Source organism: Saccopteryx leptura, chromosome 12 (assembly GCF_036850995.1).
Source record: "Saccopteryx leptura isolate mSacLep1 chromosome 12, mSacLep1_pri_phased_curated, whole genome shotgun sequence".
Taxonomy (NCBI): Eukaryota; Metazoa; Chordata; class Mammalia; order Chiroptera; family Emballonuridae; genus Saccopteryx; species Saccopteryx leptura.
In genome coordinates this window covers 41,740,912-41,764,486 of record NC_089514.1, presented here as the reverse complement: position 1 = coordinate 41,764,486, position 23,575 = coordinate 41,740,912, and the positions used below count along the sequence as shown (strand labels likewise).

Genomic DNA, 23,575 nt, shown 5'->3' with positions numbered 1-23,575 from the left:
GAGACTAAGAGACATGGACAAGAGTGTGGTGGTTACCAGGGATGGGGGGAGGGAGGACATGGGAGGGAGGGAGGGAGAGACTTAGGGGGAGGGGGAGGGGCACAGAGAACTAGATAGAGGGTGGCGGAGGACAATCTGACTTTGGGCGAGGGGTATGCAACATAATTTAATGACAAAATAACCTAGACATGTTTTCTTTGAATATATGTACCCTGATTTATTAATGTCATCCCATTACCATTAATAAAAATTTATTTAAAAAAAGAGAGAAAAGAGAGAGAGAGAGAGAACTGGATTAGGAAGAAGTCAGTAGCTGCTGTGGCAGAGGGACCAAAGACATGCCCTTGAGTGGGGCAGGGGAGAGCTATGGTGACTGAGACAGTCTTGCTCTTTAGAAGCCCAGCACCTGGATAAGGACAGCTACCTGTGAATGAAAAAGAATACTTACAAAAATCAAACCACACAAAACAGATCATTCCATGGAAAGGTAAAAAGGGTAATCTTTTCAACATATTTCAAACAGTTTACTTGACCTGTGGCCTTTGCTGTTTTGCTGTTCATTATAACAACTGATTGTTTTAATGACACTCTGAGTAAAAGAAGACTAACATACTCACCCACTGTATTTAAGTATATAAGGGACACACAGTATAGTTGCTAAATCTACCAATGCTGTGTTTTAAAGTAAAGATAAGCTCTTTAAAATTAAAGTTAAGTCAGCCAGAAAATTATCTCATATATAGCAGCCTGTTCCCTGAACATGCTGATTCAAATTCTTTATGGAAATTTAAAATTATTTGGGGGCCTGAAAAGCTATGGGAAAAAGTCATAGATATTATGAATCTATTACTGTACTTCTAGTGATTGCTGTAATAATATCATGCAAGATAAGTGATAAAGTCTGTGTTCTGTAGGTAGTTATGAGAAACAGTCCTTAAGATTGAGCAAGTAGAATTAATGAATTCACATATTGGATAGCCATGCCTACATTGTTGATGTCATCAAAAGTAGTTAAAATTCATCTGGTTGATTATTTCAGATTATAAACTACTCTCAATTCTCTTAATTGTTATTGTAGTGAAGAAAAGCAGGAAAGTGAGCAAAAAAACTGTGTTCAAGTTAGGCTTTTAGACTTAAAGTTCTTAATCTTTAAGATAGTACTGAAATTGAATAAAAATACATGGACAGAGCTGTGCAAGAGTTGGGTTTTGAGGTAAAGTTTTTTGAAAAGTTTAAGTATGTACAGAAAAATTAGGAAGCAACCAATGCAAATATAGCCTCTGTTTGCTAATAAGGCGCTTGATACATAGAAAATATTCTAAACTAAGAGCAAAGTTCGCCAGAATGTAAAAAATATGTATTATGGTTTTAATGGACTTTCCATCATTTTTCTCCTTTAAGACAAATCCTATTAAATGTCACTCTGATATTCATGGTGATGAGGAATCCAGCTCTTGTTGAACATATGCTATGTCAGCAATTATTCACTCTGTTTCTTTGACTGATTAAATGGTGTAAGTTAGTTCTCACTAGACAAATATTTTCAGCCACTACAAAATAAAAGTTTTACTCTTATAGTTTTTTTTTTCCAACTAAGATCATGAGGTATGCTAAAACAGATATAACATTCAGGACATAATTAAGAAAACTATGGAATAAAGGAGTAAAATTCTACTCAATATATAACAGATAAATTTGAACTTCAGATTTTTTTCTATTAACTATATTGATAATTTTTGGTAATTTATTGTATGTATTAGGGAATAAAACCTTCTGACACTTAATTAGAGATACATGTAATTTAAAACATTTTTAAACTTCTCTTCATTAGCTGTTCCCAATAATTTTGTATTCTTCTCATTTTTTATATAAAGAAACTAGTAAATAAGAAAATAAATGCAGTATATTTATCTAAACACATTTTATTTTAAATATAAATTTACATGGCATTTATAACTTAGAAGAAAAGTTCACCCTAAAAGATTATCATCATTATTAGTAATATTTAATATAATTATGTTGTAAATATATAGTTTTTTAAAACTTTCAGAGCACTGTGTTGTAACCTACTTTGAATTTTGACTTCAAAATATGAGGAATTTGTTTTTTATATAGTTTGCTCATATTCAAATGCATTTATTCATCTCTCTATTCAGATGTTTAGTATGCTGACTGTATCTGTCAGAACATAATTAAAAACCACAAACTCACTGTAGTTATTTTAAGCAAACACAAGTTCATTAAAATATAAAGAGGTCCATCAAACCTCCTGCAGTGCTAGAGAACCAGGCCAGGTATCCGCGTAAACAAGAACCGTGACCAAATTATTCCTCTCACCTGTGTTAATGATCAATCTCCTTTGGCTGCTACTGAGCACAGAATGACAGGCAGTAGTCCAGCACTGATTCTAGGACCTTGGCCACTGCTACTCATGCACCCTGGCTGCTTCTGGGTAGTGTCTCATTAACATCCCTCTCCTCCTAATCAACGTCCTATTACATGTACGCAAACTGCAAAGTCCAGACCAGCTCTGAGCCTGGCTTCAAGGATGAGGATGGCAATGTGTTGCTGGCTGCAGCTTTATGAAGCAGATGTTCTTGATGGATATTTCTCAATTTTAGAGAAGTGTTTAAATCTCTAGATGCTATTTCAACACACCTCTATTCTGGAAAGGGGAAATAAAAATAGAGTTTTGTAAATATATGGATTACTTGAACAGGAACCTGCCTTGTCTCTCATTTTTTACTCAAAATGAAAACAAATCTTTGTAATGGCCCAGACCTTGATTGAACTCACCCTCACCCACCTACCTCAGTTCATATAACTGCCACTCTCTCTTTCAGATTGTTCCACTCTTAGTCTGCTCTCTCTGAAACTGCTAGGCTTGGTTCTGCACTGGTCACCTTCTCTGTGCAGAATGCTCTCCGAGATTATGTCCTTTCTTAACTCAGACATCACCTGCTTGGTGACTACCCTCCTTAAATCCCAATGCAGTAACATTGTGTGGGCCGGGTGGGTACTAATAACAGGGGGACTGCAATGTAAATTATGTGATTGTCTAACCACTATGCTGGACACTAATACAGAATAATTTGACTGTAAACTGTACTTGAAAAATAAAAAATAACAAATAAAAATTTTAAAAATGCATGCAAAGCCCTGGCCAGTTGGCTCAGTGGTAGAGTGTCGGCCTGGCGTGCAGGAGTCCCTGGTTCAATTCCCAGCCAGGGCACACAGGAGAAGCACCCATCTGCTTCTCCACTCCTCCCCCTCTCCTTCCTCTCTGTCTCTCTCTTCCCCTCCCGCAGCCAAGGCTCCATTGGAGCAAAAAGTTGGCCCGGGTGCTGAGGATGGCTCTGTGGCCTCTGCCTCAAGCACTAGAATGGCTCTGGTTGCAACAGAACGATGCCCCAGATGGGCAGAGCATCACCCCCTGGTGGGCATGCCAGGTGGATCCTGGTCGGGCGCATGCAGGAGTCTGTCTGACTGCCTCCCCGTTTCCAACTTCAGAAAAATACAAAATAAATAAATAAATAAAAAATAAACACACATGCAAACCTCACCCTATTGCCCTTCTTTAAATATTTTTATCCTGCCTTCTTTTTTATTATTTAGCACTTATTTGCTTCTAGCGTATTATTTAATTACTCATTTTTTGCATTTACTATTAATGGTCTGCCTAGAAACCCCACACTTACATGTAAACTGTATAAGAAAAGTGATCAGGCCCTGGTAGGTTGGCTCAGTGGTAGAGCATCGGCCTGGTGTGCAGGAGTCCCAGGTTCAATCCCCAGCCAGGGCACACAGGAGAAGTGCCCATCTGCTTCTCCACCCCTCCCCCTCTCCTTCCTCTCTGTCTCTCTCTTCCCCTCCAGCAGCCAAGGCTCCATTGGAGCAAAGTTGGCCTGGGCACTGAGGATGGCTCTGTGGCCTCTGCCTCAGGTGCTAGAATGGCTCTGGTTGCATGCAACAGAGCAATGCCTCAGATGGGCAGAGCATCACCCCCTGGTGGGCGTGCCGGGTGGATCCCAGTCAGGCACATGCAGGAAGTCTGTCTGACTGCTTCCCCATTTCCAACTTCAGAAAAATAAAAAATAAAAAAAAGAAAAGTGATCAGTATTTCCTCCAGAGATACAAACCAAGTGCCTAGAACAGTGTGTAGCACATAAAATATATTTAATAAGTATGAAATTACCAGAACTTGGGTAGTGATGGGCAAAGTTAAACCCAGTAGAAAGAAATAGAAGATAAAGGCAAAAATATTTCCCACATGAATTCAATTTTGAGAAATGACAAACAAGAAACAAGAGTGAGAATGAGAAAAGAGCTGGAATAATGCCATAGGAATTAGGCATTCCTAGGAAGACACCTGGTACATTGTCATCTGATGCTCAGTAGTCAGACTAAGACTCCTTCAATGCTCCCCAGTTAGGAGTAACAGTGATGGAGAGGACGGAGGGTCCTGAGGACGGGCAGGTGGGTCTAACTACGTTGTGAACACATGCTCCTGTCCTTATAGAGATGACCTCATCACTGTACCTCATCTCTAGGAACTTACAATCAAGTGCACAAGAAATATTTACCAGAAAAAAAATTATGCAGGTCAAAACAAGAAAGTAGTGATATATCGATATATCTAAATTTATTGATTAAAAAGTATTTTCCTTTAAAATAAAAAGCAGATTTTGACATCAAGGAAATGGCACCATGAGGGGTGCTCCCGATATCTCCCCCTGAAATTTCAACAAATTGAACAACTAGAGACAGAGAAACAATCTCAGGAGCATCTGAAATATACACACACCAGACAAAGGTGTGATTGGGTGCAAAGGTAGCTGAATATATAATCCACTCTGCAGGAAATAAGACAGAGAACAGAGTATTCTGCTTTCCTCGCTGATCTGAGGAAGGGCCACTCTCGCCTGGAACTGAGAGAATCAGAGGATTTGGGCAGAGGGAAGAAGCTGGGCAAGGGCGGATGATCAAACAAAGGAGAGAGCATGCGGGTTCAGCCTGAGATTGTGGACACGGGGCTAGCTGGAGGTAGCTGGAGCAGCTTTAGGCTTTGTACGCTCCTGGTCCATGATCATGGGCAGTGTGCAAGCATTCACGGACAGAGGGACTATGTCTGAGACTGTCAGCAGTGGACTTCTGCATGGGCTGTAGCCAGCATTTCTGTGTGGTCCTGGCTCCCCAACCAAGAGCACGGGAAGTCCACAAAGGCCAAGATCTTTCAGCCTGGACCTGTCCAGGTGAGGTGCCTCTGCCAACTGATACAGGTCACTCAGGGAATTTCTACAGTGCAGACCACCAACTGTACTGCAGAGGTTGTGGAGGCTGGCCTGTGGGCTTCCAAACAGGGCACAAGGGAGAGAAACCTGTGGAGATTAGACCCACAGAGTGCTGAGGAATACTAGATATGCCCGGGGGCCTTTAGAAAGGCACCTGATCAGCAATCAGCTCCCTACTTTGCCTGCTTTCACTGGCGGCTCTGGTTGGCACAGCCTTACCCAGAACTGTGCTTTGAACGATGCTGGAGGAAGGACCTGGCTGCTCTTAGAGCCTCTTGCTCTGCAAGCAGTGTCTGGGGCAACCTCAAAGCTAAGTCCCCAGGCTGCTAGCTCAGGAGGGAGAGATATGGGGAGAGGCACCTGGAAAACTAACTGACTCTCCCATTGTCAGAACCTGCAAACCCTAACAAGCCCCACCTACAAACAGAACTGAGGCTTAGCCTACATCGTCGCCATGGCAACATATTATCAAATCTCTACTCAGGATCACCACAGGTTCAAAACCACCTGCTGAAAAAAAAAAGAAAAAAGCAGAAGAAATCTCTCAAAACCAGAAAAAAATACATTTTTTATAACTCCTTTTCACTTTTTTTATCTTTTTTTTCCACTTCGGTCATTTTATCTTCTTTCTGTCTTATTCTGTCCTTTTCATTTTAAACTTCATTATCCATAGGTGTTACATTTTTCATTTTTGTTTTTTTTTTATGAGGGTTACATTTCAAAAACCTTAACCTTTCTCTTTCTTTTTCTCTTTTACTTTTCCTCTCATTCGATCATCATTTATCAACAAATTATTTTATTCTGGATTCATATTTATCTTTGTGGCATTTTGTGTGTTTTTTACTTTGTTTTTTATCTCTTTATCATTTTCCCCCAACTCTGGCTCTCTGTTCTATGTAGTTTTTGTTCCACTTATCATAATGCCATTTTCATTTTTTTCATTATATTTTTTCAATTTTTATTTTATTTTTTTAATCATCTCTTATTATTGTTATTAACAATACCACTCTAAAATGCCATTAAGAAACAATAAATCAAATATCAGGGATACAAAAGATAGAGATGTAGCTCAGATAGATGAGGAAAAATCTCTAGAAGAAAATTTGAATTGCTTGGAAACCTTGGAGTTAAATGACAGAGAATTAAAAATTGAAGTCCTAAAAATACTCAGGGAAATACAAGAAAGCATGGAAAGGCAATTTAGAGGCTCAAAATACAATTTAATGAACAAAAAGAAAATATCACCAAGGAAACTGAACTATGAAAAAGAATCAAACAGAGATAAAAAAAAAAAAATCAATACATGACCTGAAAAATGAGGTAACAAGCTTAGCTAACAGAACAGGTCAGACAGAGGAGAGAATTAGTGACAGAAGACAGGCAACTAGAGACGCTACAAAGAGAAGAGAAGAGAGACTCACAAATTTTTAAAAATGTGAAAGCCCTACAGAAATTGTCTGATTCCATCAGAAAGAGCAACATAAGAATAATAATGAAAAAAAAGAATAATAATGAGTATATCAGAAGGAGGAAAGAGAAAAAATGGAATGAAGAACATATTTAAACAAATAATAGATGAGAACTTCCCAAGCCTATGGAAAGAATTAGAGCCTTGAATCCAAGAAGCAAACAGAACACCAAGTTATCTTAACCCAAACAGACCTACTGCAAGACACATCATAATGAAATGATCTCAAACCAATGACAAAGAAAAAGTCCTCAAGGCAGCCAGAGAAAAGAAGAATACAACATATAAAGGAAAGCCCATTAGGTTATCATCAGATTTCTCAGCAGAAACTCTACAAGCCAGAAGAGAGTGGACCCCAATATTTAAAATACTGAAAGAGAAGAACTTCCAGTCAAGAATATTATATCCATCAAAGCTATCCTTCAAATATGAAGGGGAAATAAAAACATTCACAGATATCCTGGCCGGTTGACTTGGTGGTAGAGCGTTGGCCTGACGTGCAGAGGTCCTGGGTTCGATTCCCGGCCAGGGCACACAGGAGAAGCGCCCATCTGCTTCTCCACCCCTCCCCCTCTCCTCCCTCTCTGTCTCTCTCTTCCCCTCCCACAGCCGAGGCTCCATTGGAGCAAAGATGGCCCGGGCGCTGGGGATGGCTCCTTGGCCACTGCCCCAGGCGCTAGAGTGGCTCTGGTCGCAACAGAGCGACACCCTGGAGGGGCAAAGCATTGTCCCCTGGTGGGCAGAGCTTCGCCCCCTAGTGGGCGTACCGGGTGGATCCTGGTCGGGCACATGCGGGAGTCTGTCTGACTGTCTCTCCCCGTTTCCAGCTTCAGAAAAATACAAAAAAAAAAAAAACATTCACAGATATAGAAAAGATGAGAAAATTTATCACCAGAAAACCCCCACTTCAGGAAATACTAAAGGGGGTTATCCAACCAGATACTGTTGTGGACCGTAAATGGCAAAAAGCCATTGTAGATTCAAGGTTTAGCAAAAGGCTAAGTTCTCCCCCCCCACCTCCATATTGGCTATGATGCTGAGTATTTGCACCCACTTCACTTCTTCCTTAAGTTGCTGGAAGCAATTTACATGCCCTTCCTCTTACTCTTTGTTTGTTCAGATATTGGTTGATTTCACTCATGCATGGTGGGGGGATTCCTGTTTATGCCTTGGGAGAGTTCCTGTTTTAGCCTCTGATATGTAACTTTGTATCAAGGACTTCTTTGATTTGCATATGGCTATATAATAAAGCAAACTAGGGCTATGGGGCACTCAGATATTGCCATCAGCATTGAAGAGTCCTCCCAATCCCATCTTTTTTCTTCATGAGTTTGTTTTCTTAATTCCACACCGTTCTCACTCAAAACCCAGAATTAGGAGCCACACTGGTCCACGGCAAGTAGCACCTGAACAGAAAACTTGAGTACGAGAAAACTAAACTGAAGGCAGGTGATGGAACTCTCCAAGTGAAGTGTGCACAGTGAGTAAAGAAAGTTTTTGGGGAAAGTATAGTCAGGAGTAAAAAATATGGGGCAATTAGGGTCAAAAATAAGGGACTTTTTCATAGAAATGTTTTCATATGAGGACAAATTGTTGTCTGAAGAGTATCAGGGTGAGCCGGAAACAGAGGGATGTGAATACAAGGAAAACTTGGAGTCTGAGGATGACTCAGGGGATAAAAAATCCATGGCTATGGCTGCCTTAACCCCAGGGCCTCCGCTGCCCTTGGCTCTTTCCTACATTCAACCCTCTAATCCTCGGTTCCCTTATTGGGCTGATTCCGGAGTGTACGGCTCAAAATCTGGGAAATCCCCTCTCCAACAATCTATATAGACCAAGCTCGAAATATAGGGGAAACAATAAATGGCTTTACCTGTTTTCCTGTTGTAGAAAGACAGGATGATACAAGACTAGTGCGAGAACATGAACCTGTACCTTTTAAAACTCTGAAAGAGTTTAAACTTGCTTGTGTTCAGAATGGGCCTACTGCCCCTTTTTCACTTGGTTTATTAGATACTATTAGTGCAAAGGCTCTTCCCCCAAATTACTGGAAGGTGATTGCTTGTACTTGTCTCTCCGGGGCTGATTATTTGCTGTGGAAGTCAGATTTTCATGAAAAGGCCATTGAGGTAGGGGAGAAACCTGAGCCACTGGTTACAGTGACTATAGAATTTGAGAATGGATAGGAGACTCAGGTATTAGGAAAGTTACAGCTTTTCCTGTTATGGTCTGATTTTATTTAATGTTCTAACTAAAATCTTCTGAACTATCATTTTGTTTTCTTCTTATTCTTTGCCTGGAAATTGAGGCAGGAGACTGTGTTTGATCTGACTATAGAAAATATCCCAGCAGCTGCCGAGAGCAAATTTTCTTGGGGAGATTTTGTTTAGTCCCTCTGTCAGAAAATGCCCTGACTAAAATCAGGCAGGCATTTTTCTAATCTGGTTGTGCTCTGAAATCCCGGGTTTCTCTCTGGTTTGTCTGGTTCATCTAATTCTTGTTTCTGTTTAGTCTTTGCTTAATGTTGTCTAAAATGTGTTCATTTTTAAGGCCTGAATTAAGTTCTTTTTTTGCATGCAAGAATTGGAAATGCTGGTTCTAACATTTAGAAAAAATAAAATGATTTTAGAACTTGTAAGGAGCGCTCATTTAAATTTAAAAAGAATAGAATGTAGATCCTTAAGACTTACTAATTTGGTTAGTGCATTATGATGTGTGTTCAGAGTTAGGAACCAAATAGCAATTCAAGTATTAGGATTAATCAAAGTTATATGTTATACTTGTGTTTTTTGTGCATAAATTGTCTTGTTTATGTGTAAGGTTATACTCAGGTAGGCAAAACAAAGAAATTGAGGAAAATTAAGCAGGGCCCTAATAAGTCATTTCAAGAATTTGTCTCAAGCTCCTTCAGGTAGTTGAAAGAATAGTATAAAAATGCTAATTCTGGGGAGTGATGTCAGAGAAATGGTGCCATAAGGAGTGATACCGATAAGTCTCCTCAAAATTTCAACAAGATCTTTAACCAGAGACAAAAAAATCTATCCTTGGAGCCTCCAGAAGTCCCGCACTGAACGCAAAGGTATGATCGAGTTAAAAATTGACTAAATATATAATCAACCCGAAGGAAAAGATGAAGAAAGGAACACTCTGCCTTCCTCACTAACCTAAATAAGGGCTGCTTTCACTGGGAACTGAGAGTATAGGAACTGAGGCGGCCAAAGGGTGTGAATAGAACCAGGATGTGGCACAAACGTCCAAGCCAGGCTGTGGCATGGACATCCAAGCCGAGGAAAAACTGTGCTTGTGGCAACCCAGTCAACACAAGCTAACGCTCGCACCAAATCCAGACAAAGAAAGGCACTTGGGACAGCCATCGGCCTGATCTCCTGGTCGGCGTGCGCAGATAGTGGGCGAGAGATTCCTCCTAGAGTCCTGGGAGTGGGCGCCCAAGTTCCTGGACAGAGGGGCAGAATCAGAGGCCTTTGCGTGGGATGTAATCAGAGTCTCGGTGCTGCCCCTGTACCCTGAAGAGTGGTGCGTGGGGAGTGCACGGGAGCGAAATTCCCTATGTTCAAACTTCTCCAGGTGGGTGGGGCACCTCACCTGGGGCGAGAGGCAGCCAGCCCGATATCCTGGTCAGCGAGCACAGATAGTGGGCGAGAGATTCCTCCAAGTGCCCCAGGATTGGGCACCCGTGTTCCTGGACAGGACAGGGGGGCAGAGTCAGAGGACTTTGTGTGGGCTGAGACCAGAGTCTCAGTGTCACCCCTGCACCCTGAAAAGCGGCGGGCAAAAGCGAGATTCCCTATGCTCAAACTTCTCTGGGCAGGTGGGGCGCCTCACCCAGCCATACAAGCTAACAGACCCGTGAAGGATTAGCTTAACCCACAGTCTGCTCACCTCCCAACTGACCTACACGACCCTAACTGACAAGATCTCTCTCAGGTCAGTGATCTAAGACAAGAATTGTGATATTTTTTTAGTGCCTCTTGTTATGCTATGCACGTAGGGGTGGAGGAAACCTCTGATTGGCAGAGCCTTCATACTCAGGGCTATATGTTAAAAAGAGGGATTTAGCAGCTTGTAAGTCCTCCTGCTTTGCAAACAGCGACTAGGACATCTTCTACCCAGCCAAAACAGGTTACAAAGTGCCAAAAGCCTGGGGAAAGTGGTCCCACAGAGGCATTCGGGACATGCCTTGAGGTGCATAGAAAGGCACCTTGAAAAAAATTGGCTCCCAGCCCCGCCTGATTATGCTAGCGGCTCTGACTAATTGAGCCTTACCCAGAGCCCTGCACTGAGTGGGGATACAGTGGGGATTTGCCAGCTCTTTGAGCCTCTTACTCTCCAGGCAGAGGCAGCAGCAACCCCATAGCAGGATCATCAGGCTGCTAATTCAGGAAGGAGAGACTAGGAGAGAGGCTCCAGGAAAACGGACTCTCACTGTTGGAGCCTGCAAATGCTAACGAGCCTCGACTGCCAACAAGACTGAAGCCTAATATATGACATCACCATAGAGACTTATCAACTGCAAACCTCTACCTAAGTATGCCAAAGGGTAGAACCTGGGGCACAGAGTCACCGACCAGGAAGAGGGAGAGGAAAGAAAAAGCAAGAAGATAACCTCTCAAAATCAAGAATAATCCACGGACTTTATAACATATCCCATTTTATTATATTTGTTCGTTTGTTTCTCTTATCTTCTTGTCTTGATTATTTTCTTCTTCTTCCAATTTGGTCGTTTAATTCTCTGCCGGTCTTACTCTTTCCTCTTCTTGAACTACACTACCCATAAGTGTTACATCTCCCATTATATTTCCTTTCTTCTTCCCTTCTCACTATGAGGGTTGCACTCCAAAACCCTTAACTCCTTCTCTCTCTCCTTTTGTTCTTTTTTCTTTTTTCTTCTTTTTGTGTTTTCCTCTTTCTTTATTTCTCCCTCTATATTACTTTCTTCTTTTCTCCTTTACTTTTCCTCTCATTCAATCCTCAATTATGAACAAATTATTTTATTTGGGACTCAAATTTTTCTTTGTGGCACTTTGGGTGTTTTTACTTCAATTTTTTAACTCATTAGCAGTGCTGTCAACCCTGGCTCTCCATTTTATCTAGTTTTTGCACCAATAAATACAATAGTAATTTTTTAATTTTTTCCCCCTTTTTCCTGTTTCCCTCTTATTCCTCTCATTATATTTCTTAGTCAACCATCACCTAAAAGCAAATCATTTTATTCTTGACTCAAATTTTTTTCTTTTTTTATATTTTGTGGGTCCATACCCCCTTCCCCCCCTTTATCACTTCTCCCCAACTCAGGCCCTCAGTTTTTGTTCTATTTAGCAGAATATAATTCACAGTTCACCACAATTTTTTCTCAAGAAGGAGGAGAGAGGAGAGGAGAGGAGGAAAATAATATTTTTTTAACTTTTTATTCTTTATTAATTCTCATTAGTACTATCAAAAAAACCACCCTCAGATGCCATTAAGGAAAAGGAAACTGAATATCATGGAAACAAAAGACAGAGAGGTAGCACAGATAGATGAGGAAAAATCTATGGAAAAAAATTTAATATATTGGAAACCTTGAAGCTAAATGACAGAGAATTTGAAATAGAAATCCTAAAAATACTCAGAGATATACAAGAAAACACAGAAAGGCATTTTAGGGAGCTCAGAAAACAACTCAATGAACACAAAGAATATATTACCAAGAAAATTGAAACTATAAAATCAAATCAAACAGAGATGAAAAACTCAATTCATGAACTTAAAAACAAGGTAACAAGCTTAGCTAATAGAACAGGCCAGATAGAAGGTAGGATTAGTGACATAGAAAACAAGCAACTTCAGGCACAACAGAGAGAAGAGAGAGACTCAAAAATTTAAAAAAATAAGAAAGCCCTACAGGAATTGTTTGATTCCATCAAAAAGAATAAGAATAACATAAGAATAATAGGTATATCAGAGGGAGAAGAGAGAGAAAATGGAATGGAGAACATATTCAAACAAATAATAGATGAGAACTTCCCAAGCCTGTAGAAAGAACTAAAGCCTCAAATTCAAGAAGCAAACAGAACACCGAGTTTTCTTCACCACAACAAACCTACTCCAAGGCACATCATAATGAAATTGGCACAAACCAACGACAAAGAAAAAATTTTCAAGGCAGCCAGGGAAAAGAAGAATACAACATATAAAGGAAGGCCTATTAGATTATCATCGTATTTCTCAACAGAAACTCTACAAGCTAGGAGAGAGTGGACCCCAATATGTAAAGTCCTGAAAGAGAGGAACTTTCAGCCAAGAATACTATACCCATCAAAGCTATCCTTCAAATACGAAGGAGAAATAAAAACATTAACATACACCAAAAAGATGAGGGAATTTATCATCAGAAAACCCCCATTCCAGGAATTACTAAAGGGGGTTTCCCAACCAGATACAAAGAACAAAACAAAACAGAACTGCAAGTAAAAGCTCCCCCAAGAACACAATAAAACCAAATTTAAACTGTGACAACAAAAACAAAAAAAGGGAAGGGGGAGCCCTGGCCGGTTGGCTCAGTGGTAGAGCATTGCCCTGGCATGCAAAAGTCCTGGGTTTGATTCCCGGCCAGGGCACACAGGAGAAGCGCCCATCTGCTTCTCCACCCCCCCCTCCTTCCTCTCTGTCTCTCTCTTCCCCTCCCACAGCCAAGGCTCCATTGGAGCAAAGATGGCCCGGGCACTGGGGATGGCTCCTTGGCCTCTGCCCCAGGTGCTAGAGTGGCTCTGGTCGCAACAGAGCGACGCCCCAGAGGGGCAGAGCATCACCCCCTGATGGGCAGAGCATCGCCCCCTGGTGGGCAGAGCATCGCCCCCTGGTGGGCGTGCCAGGTGGATCCCAGTCGGGCGCATGTGGGAGTCTGTCTGACTGTCTCTCCCCGTTTCCAGCTTCAGAAAAATAAAAAAAAAGGGGAGGGGGGAGAGGACAGAGATTAACAGTAGCAAATGATGATGGAGTAGAGAAGTACTCACAAGATAGTGTACTACAATGAACAGGGTAGGAATCTTTACATTACTTAATGGTAACCACCATTGAAAAAACCACCACAGAAGCACATGACTTAAAAAAGTTAGCAACAGAGGAAAGAAGTATGGAATACAACCAAACAAAAACAAATGATAGAAAAACAAGAGAGAAGAATCAAACAAGACACGAAACTAACAGAAAGCAATCTATAAAATGGAAATAGGGAACTCACAAGTGTCAATAATTACACTAAAATGTAAATGGATTAAACTCACCAATAAAAAGGCACAGAGTAGCAGAATGGATTAAAGAAGAAAATCCAACTGTATGCTGCCTACAAGAAACTCATCTAAGCAACAAGGATAAAAACAAATTCAAAGTGAAAGGCTGGAAAACAATACTCCAAGCAAATAACATCCAAAAAAAAAAAAAGCAGGTGTGGCAATACTTATATCTGATAATGCTGACTACAAGACAGCAAAAGTACTCAGAGACAAAAATGGTCATTTCATAATGATGAAGGGGAAGTTGAATCAAGAAGACATAACAATCCTTAATATATATGCACCAAACCAAGGAGCACCAAAATATATAAGACAGCTACTTATTGACCTTAAAACAAAAACTGACAAAAATACAATCATACTTGGAGACCTCAATACACTGCTGACGGCTCTAGATCGGTTATCCAAACAGGGAATCAATAAAGATATATTGGCCTTAAACGAAACACTTGAGCACCTGGATATGATAGACATCTACAGGACATTTCATCCCAAAGTGACAGAGTATACATTTTTCTCCAGTGTACATGGATCATTCTCAAAAATTGACCATATGTTGGGTCACAAAAATAACATCAGCAAATTCAGAAAACTCGAAGCTGTACCAAGCATATTTTCTGATCATAAAGCCTTGAAACTAGAATTCAACTGCAAAAAAAGAGGGAAAAAAACACAAAAATGTGGAAACTAAACAACATACTTTTAAAAAATGAATGGGTCAAAGAAGAAATAAGTGCAGAGATAAAAAGATATACACAGACAAATGAAAATCACAATACGACATATCAGAATGTATGGGATGCAGCAAAAGCAGTGATAGAGGGAAGTTCATATCACTTCAGGCCTCTATAAAAAACAAGAGAGAGCCCAAGTGAACCACTTAACTTCACATCTTAAGGAACTAGAAAAAGAAGAACAAAGACAACCCAAAACCAGCCAAAGAAAGGAGATAATAAAAATCAGGGCAGAAATAAATAAAATAGATAACAGAAAAACTATAGAAAAAAATAATAGAACAAGGAGCTGGTTCTTTGAAAAGATCAACAAAATTGACAAACCCTTGGCAAGACTTACCAATGAAAAAAGAGAAAGGACTCATATAAACAAAATCCAAAATGAAAGAGGAGAAATCACCACGGATATCATAGATATACAAAGAATTATTGCAGAATACTATGAAAAACTATATGCCACTAAATTCAACAATCTAGAAGAAATGGATAAATTCCTAGAATAATACAACCATCCTAGACTGAGTCAAGATGAAGCAGAAAGCCTAAACAGACCTATTAGTAGGGAAGAAATAAAAAAAAAAAAACATTAAAAACCTCCCCAAAAATAAAAGTCCAGGCCCAGATGGTTATACTAGTGAATTCTATCAAACATTCAAAGAAGACTTGGTTCCTATTCTACTCAAAGTCTTCGAAAAAATTAAGGAAGAAGCAATACTTCCAAACACATTTTATGAGGCCAATATAACTCTCATACCGAAACCAGGCAAGGACAGCACAAAAAAAGAAAACTACAGACCAATATCTCTAATGAACACAGATGCTAAAATACTAAACAAAATACTAGCAAATCAAATACAACAACATATTTAAAAAATAATACATCATGATCAAGTGGGATTCATCCCAGAATCTCAAGGATGGTTCAACATACGTAAAACGGTGAACACAATACACCATATCAACAAAACAAAGAACAAAAACCACATGATTTTATCAATAGATGTAGAAAAGGAATTCAATAAAATACAACACAATTTTATGTTTAAGATTCTTAACAAAATGGGTATAAAAGGAAAATATCTCAACATAATAAAGGCCATATATGATAAACCATCAGCTAACATTATATTAAATGGCACTAAACTGAAGGCTTTCCCCCTTAAATCAGGAACAAGACAGGGTTGTCCACTCTCTCCACTCTAATTTAATGTGGTGCTAGAGGTTCTAGCCAGAGCAATCAGACAAGACAAAGAAATAAAAGGCATCCATATCAGAAAAGAAGAAGTAAAGGTATCACTTTTGCAGATAATATGATCCTATACATCAAAAACCCCAAAGAATCTACAAAAAAACTACTAGAAACAGTAAGCCAATACAGTAAGGTCGCAGGATACAAAATTAACATACAAAAGTCCATAGCCTTTCTATATGCCAACAATGAAACATTTGAGAATGAACTCAAAAAAATAATCCCCTTCACAATTGCAACAAAAATTAAAATACCTAGAAATAAACATAACAAAGAATGTAAAGGATCTATATAATGAAAACTACAAAGCATTGTTAAGGGAAATCGAAAAAGATTCAATGAGATGGAAGAATATTTCTTGTTCTTGGATAGGAAGAATAAATATAATCAAAATGGCCATATTACCCAAAGCAATATACAAATTTAATGCAATTCCCATCAAAATTCCAATGACATTTTTTAAAGAAATGGAGCAAAAAATCATCAGATTTATATGGAACTATAAAAAACCCCAAATAGCCAAAGCAATCCTAAAGAAAAAAACGAAGTTGGGGGCATTACAATACCTGACTTCAAACTATATTATAGAGCCACGACGATCAAAACAGCATGGTATTGGCAGAAAAATGGACACTCAGACCAATGGAACAGAATAGAAAGTCCAGAAATAAAACCACATATATATGGTCAAATAATTTTTGATAAAGGGACCAACAACACACAATGGAGAAAAGAAAGCCTCTTCAACAAATGGTGCTGGGAAAACTGGAAAGCCACATGCAAAAGAATGAGACTTGACTACAGCCTCTCCCCTTGTACTAAAACTAATTCAAAATGGATCAAAGACCTAAATATAAGACCTGAAACAATAAAGTACATAGAAGAAGACATAGGTTCTAAACTCATGGACTTTGGTTTTAAAGAGCGTTTTATGAATTTGAATCCAAAGGCAAGGAAAGTGATGGCAAAAATAAATGAATGGGATTCCCGGCCAGGGCACACAGGAGAAGCGCCCATTTGCTTCTCCACCCCTCCGCCGCGCTTTCCTCTCTGTCTCTCTCTTCCCCTCCCACAGCCAAGGCTCCATTGGAGCAAAGATGGCCCGGGCACTGGGGATGGCTCTGTGGCCTCTGCCTCAGGCGCTAGAGTGGCTCTGGTCGCAACATGGCCACGCCCAGGATGGGCAGAGCATCGCCCCCTGGTGGGCAGAGCGTCGTCCCATGGTGGGTGTGCCGGGTGGATCCCGGTCGGGCGCATGTGGGAGTCTGTCTGAGTGTCTCTCCCTGTTTCCAGCTTTAGAAAAATGGAAAAAATAAATAAATAAATAAATAAATGGGACTACATCAGACTAAGAAGTTTTTGCTCAGCAAGAGAAACTGACAGCAAAATAAACAGACAGCCAACTAAATGGGAAATGTTATTTTCAAACAACAGCTCAGATAAGGGCCTAATCTCCAAAATATATAAAGAACTTATAAAACTCAACAATAAACAAACAATCCAATAAAAAAATAGGAAGAGGACATGAAAAGACACTTCTCCCAGGAAGAATTACAAATGGCCAACAGATATATGAAAAGATACTCATCTTCATTAGTTATTAGAGAAATGCAAATCAAAACTACAATGAGATACCACCTCACACCTGTTAGATTAGCTATTATTAACAAGACAGGTAATAGCAAATGTTGGAGAGGCTGTGGAGAAAAAGGAACCCTCAGACACTGTTGGTAGGAATGTAAAGTAGTACAACCATTATGGAAGAAAGTATGGTGGTTCCTCAAAAAAGTGAAAATAGAATTACCTTATGACCCAGCAATCCCTCTACTGGGTATATACCCCCAAAACTCAGAGACTTTGATACGTAAAGACACATGCAGCCCCATGTTCATTGTTCGCAGTGGCCAAGACATGGAAACAACCAAAAAGCCCTTCAATAGATGACTGGATAAAGAACATGTGGCACATATACACTATGGAATACTACTCAGCCATAAGAAATGATGACATCAGATCATTTACAACAAAATGATGGGATCTTGATAACATTATATGGAGTGAAATAAGTAAATCAGGGAAAACTAAGATCTGTATGATTCCATACATAGGTGGGACATAAAAATGAGATTCATCGACATGGACAAGAGTGTGGTGGTTACCAGGGGGAGGGGAAGGGAATAAAGGGAAGGGGTGGGGGGGAGGGGAGGGGAGGGGCATAAAGAAAACCAAATGGAAGGTGACAGAAGACAATTTGACTTTGGGTTATGGGTATGCAATATAATCAAATGTCAAAATGATCTGGAGATGTACTCTAATTGATTAATGTCACACCGTTAAAATTAATTGTCTAAATAAAATTTAAAAAAATAAAAAGCATGACTTTATATTAGAAAACTACAGCATATAAAATGCTGCATAATACCCAGGGGTACATCTATGTCAAGAATGGATTCCACAGAGGATGATCTGTGCCAAGGACATTGCAGGTATTTAGTGGGTGCAGTTCCTTGTTGAGGCCCCAAAGGCAAAGGTGGGTCAGTGTGCAAGACCGAGGCCCAGAAGTTGACAGGGGAACAAATGAAGAAGAGTGTGTGTGTGTGTGTGTGTGTGTGTGTGTGTGTGTGTGTGTGTGTGTTTACATGTAAAGAAAGAAACGGGGCCCATTGAGGCAAATGGATAGAACATCCTGACAGTTCCAAGACTAGAGAAACTGGCCCAGAGCTTGGGTTGGCCATTTTAGCCATTTAGCCAGGAGCACTACAGTTGAAATATGTAACCATCTTCTGTTCTCCGTACCAGAACATCTCAAGTCCCGTGAACTTTGCAATAGGCCTTACTTGCCCTTCACCTTCAAATACCCCCACACACACACACACATGAACTCCTGAGGTATGGTCCTCTGACTTACTGTAGGAAAATCATCAGATTAAGTTTTACTTAAAGAAGCTTAGCCCTTTCCAGTGGAGCACAGTCCATTTATGGCTATGCACAGTTCACAGAGGAAGATCTGCTCCTAATTTGTTGAGATTTGATAGAATTGGTTGGTGGCTCTTATGAATCCCTGGGCAGGTGTTCCAAATGTGAGACCAGCATTTGCCAGGCCCAGAGCATAGGCACAGTTGTTCTGAGCAGAAGCCTCCAAACACAGTCCTGGTCCCTCCAAAGTGAGAGGAGTACCATAACTTGGAGGATGGGAGCAGGTGCTTTGACTGACAAGACACTCTCCTCAACAGCACCACTGAGTGGGGTGGGAGTCCATGAGCATATCCAGCCATTGCAGATTTTGTGCTGTCCCTCATCTCTCTTCCTGTGCTCTGGATAGTTGGGCTGCAAGTGTTCTGATGGCACATGGTGACACTGGCCTCCCATCACAAGTGAGACATTTTTCCTGTCAGTGCACCACCTGTGTCTTGGCTGGGGGGGGGGCGGGCAGCTGAACTGATGGAAAGTGGGAATAACAGGTCCTCCTATCTTGGGAGGGATGTTGTACCCTCCATAGCATCACCTGGATTCTGCTCAGGTGGGCTCCAGGTGATTGGGAAAAAATTGCAACTACGAGTGTGTGTGAACACAGGGATAGAGCTGTGACTGGCATCAATAATGTGTAGCCAGAAGAGCCCCCTAATGATCTGATAAATGTGGAAACAGAGATGTCTCATGACATACATTTACTGTCCACGGTGGTGCTATTGCAAGTATAGGAGGTTTTTATGTCCCTGTGGGCCCAGGTGCACTGGTGGCAAGTGTGAACGCTAGCACCTCCAGTCATGGGGATGGTGTCATACTGCCCCATCACCATGCCATCCGTGTCTTATGGATAGGTGGGCTTTGGGTAATCGGATTTAAGGTGGGACCAGCGGTGTATCTGAGCACTGAGAGAGTGGCTGCTAGCCCTACTGCAGCACATGCTGTGGCTGGTGGGTCCCCAGTTGTATGGCCAAAATGAGATAAAAATTAGTGCTCTGTGTCTTCCTAAATCCATCGCTAATGCTAATGTTCTGGATGCCTGTGAGTGAGTAGGGCCTGGGGTGGACAAGGAGACTTTTGTCCACTCTAGACATTTCAGTTCTTTCAACTACTGCTTTTAACAAGAAGAGATCAACCCCTTTTGCAACTCACATTCTCCCTTTAGTTTACTAATGTTGCCCTTAAAGTGTGATATCAGAGTTAATTGTAGAGGTAAACTGATCAGCAAAGGTTGTAGTCTGGCTATTATTTCCAGTGGTAGAATTCCTTAGATAAGGACATTATCATTTGGTTAATGCAAACAAAGACTGCATTTTTGCCATTTTATGAATAAATAAGAACCTTTATTACACAAGCAACTTATGTTCTAAAGAAAAATTAGCATATAGAAATAAAGTAAAGAAAAAATAATACAGAATTCCACATCCCACTTTCCAGTGTTATCTCCTGCTCGATCACTTTGCAGTTTAACTCAGGCTTCTGTCAGCTTCACGTCCAGCAGCTTCCTGAATCCTAAATCTGCCTTTAACGTTGATGCTTGGAGAACCGTGAGTGAATGGCGCCTGGGGTGGATTTTCAGACCCCATCGCTCCTACAATTCACGGGAGCTGAGGACCCATCATGACAGGTGGGCCTGCAAATGTAGCGGCAAATGGTGAGCTACTGCCACCAGAGTGAGTCGTCTTGGTGACAACTCCAGCACTGGCAGTGGATGATGTGTCAGTGTGGAGAAGACAGGGGTTGTCACCAATGGCAAGCTGGGTGTGGCAGTGGTGTCAAATGTGGAACCTGGCAGTTGCAAACATGCACATCTTGAATGCATATGCTGCCCCTGGCTGGCTGAAGTGCAGGTGAAGTCGGGCCCACACCTTGTGCTGGGCAATTCCTTTACCCAGTATTAAAGGGTTTTTAGATGGAGCATGGACGGTGGGGAGTGGTTTTCATCAGTAAGAGGGAAAGACTGGTACAGAGAGACTAAGTGGGATCCAGGGCTCTTCGTCATCATCCCTCGAGGCAGCCGCAGGAACTGTGGCGTCCACTGGCTCTCCACCGTCCTTGAGGCAACGCCAGGAGGTGTGGTGTCCATCAACTCTTCGTGGTCATAGCTGTAGGCAGTGGCAGGAGTAGAAAAAGTGGTGTCCATCGGTTGATCCTCATTCTCCCTGGACACAGCGGCAGAAGGAGTGGTGGGCCCGTCGGCTTGGCATCGCTCTCCCTGGCAGCAGGGGCAGAGTGGACAGCACTCCCTGCTGAGGGTCCTTACATGAACAGCAGGCGTTATAGACAGGCAGATGTTCTAACAGCACAGGAAGGGGAAGGCGTGTGGATTTTAATGATGTGAGCACATGCAGGAGGACAGATGTCAAACCTGCTGAGGCTTTGGCTTTGATGGAATAAGGATCTTCTCAGCTTGATTGGCCCGGGGCCGAGTGCGGATGGTCACAGAGCCAGGTGGGGAGAAAGAAGGCCCAGGATGAATGGCACGAGCAGACATGTTCAGAGGGTCCTGGGTAATTACAGGGAGGACCCTCAGAGGAAAGCAGTTAGTCTGTGGGATACACCACCTCCTTTGCTGTGTGTACAGCCTGGATGTTAAAGCCATGTCCTGTTGGTAGAACTGCCTAAGGTCAAGAGCAGGTGCAGGTACACTGAAGTGGTGCTGGACAGGTAGAGCACTATTATTGCCAGCAGAAGAAGCTGCTGGGTGATGGCCACCAGGCAAGGGATGGCAGCGGCAGAAAGGCAAGGTCAATTTTGAAAGTAAATGGCCCATATCTAGCTACTTGTGAGAGACACGAGCCCAGAAATAGACTAGATGGTAGGATATGTGCTCCGAAACTTTCTATTCTGTCAGTGCTCTAGCTCGCACTGAGCACACGGAACTGCAGCCACCCACCTGTGATGTCAAAATGAAAAGATCTTGAGCGCAGGGTACACTGGGGTGGAGGGCTAGTGGAAGGGAAAGGAAGCTTCAGAGGGTGGGGGGGGGCAGCGCTCGGAAGTCCAATGCATGAAGAGAAAATGGCAGAGAGCAAAGTGCAAGTTCTCAATGGCTGCCCTACCTCTCTGGCCTTCCTAGAGCCTGGGACATCCCCCCATGGGCTGCAGGTGTTTGCCATCAGATGGGCCACCATGCAGGGACTGTTCAAGACCTGGAGCCCCTAGCTGACATTCCTTACCCTTCCTGGGCACTGGCACTGCCGGCCCATTGGCACCTTTCCAGGAGTCCCAGAGGTCAAAGATTTTCAAGGTCAAAGACATGAAAAAGAACAGAAATAACCAGGAAAAAAAAATCTTAAAAACAGCATTTGAAGAACTTTGGTTTATATCTCATGTTAAATTTGTATATTACTGTTGTCTCAGCCACTCAAGGCACAGTGCCCCTTGTTGCTCTCATTAGGAAGAATGACACTTTAAGGGAGAAAAAATTAAACCATGAACAAAATGATACTGCCTGACAAAAATCAGTGGTATAGCCTGTGTGGTCACTAAATGACCTGCATATTCAAATGTTAAGGTGAAAGTTACACTGCATGCAACAGATTGCTTCCCTTACTTAGTTTTGCACAATGAGCCTAAATTTGTTTTACAGTCATTTTAATCATGTGGAAATAACAGTCTTTGACTTAAAGAGAGTTAGAACATTAAAATGCTCAGTTTCATGGACCTCCATGGACATGTTTTTCTTGATAACACACTGTATTTCAGACATTCTCTAACCTGTTTGTTTACTGCTGAGGTATGAGCTCATCTTACCACCCAGTGCTGGCATTTATAAGTTACTATTCACCTAGCTGTATTAAATCCCAAATCAACAATGTTGAAATCACTGAATGCCTTGATCACAGAATTTTGGACACACTAGCTTAGTTATGTAGTCTACATATACACGGAAATACTGGGCATATTTACCCAATTCATTTTCTAAAAACAATTATACACAATGTTAAAGATTAGTTAGAATCACTAAAAGAGTAGAAATGTAAAATAGCAAAACTAAAGAAAATATTCTTTTAAATTAAGTAGTCTGCAGGATGTCAGTAAGTCACTAAACAGAAAGTGTTGATATGCCACAACCAAATTAATCAACCTAACAGCTATAATACACAGATTGCTAAGTTATAGATAGTTGACTCTCTTTCTGCCACCCATTGTCTAAGATTTCTAAGGCTTTCTCATTAAAAGAATGACCTTGTAACTGAAATCTATAACCTCTATTATTTCCTATATTATGGAGCTTATCTCTCTTGAACATGGTGCTGAACTTTCTTTTAGAATGATAGAAATTTTTATTGTGGAAATTACAAAAATCTAGTATATGTAAGAAACTTGTTTAAATTAACATCTGAAAGTAGATAATTTTCTTAGTATTTAATCATAGTAGCATCAAGCAAAAGTTTAACATACAGGCTTTTAGGATGTGTATATTATGCATAAACATTAACATTTTGATTCTTTTTTTTTTTTTTAGTAGAGTTCCTAAATACTTTTAAAGCCACATGAGTATTTTCATCTTCATTTTCAATTAAAAAAAAAGTTTAGGTCCTGGCCAGTGATTCAACGGCTAGAATGTC

At 41.0% G+C, this 23,575-nt stretch overlaps 1 long non-coding RNA gene across 1 annotated transcript in view; it reads right to left on the bottom strand.

The window, feature by feature from the left end:
- The window catches only part of LOC136383907 (uncharacterized), a 64,578-nt gene that overhangs the window by 15,804 nt on the left and 25,199 nt on the right, over nt 1–23,575 (bottom strand). The gene's annotated exons all lie outside the window — the stretch shown is intronic.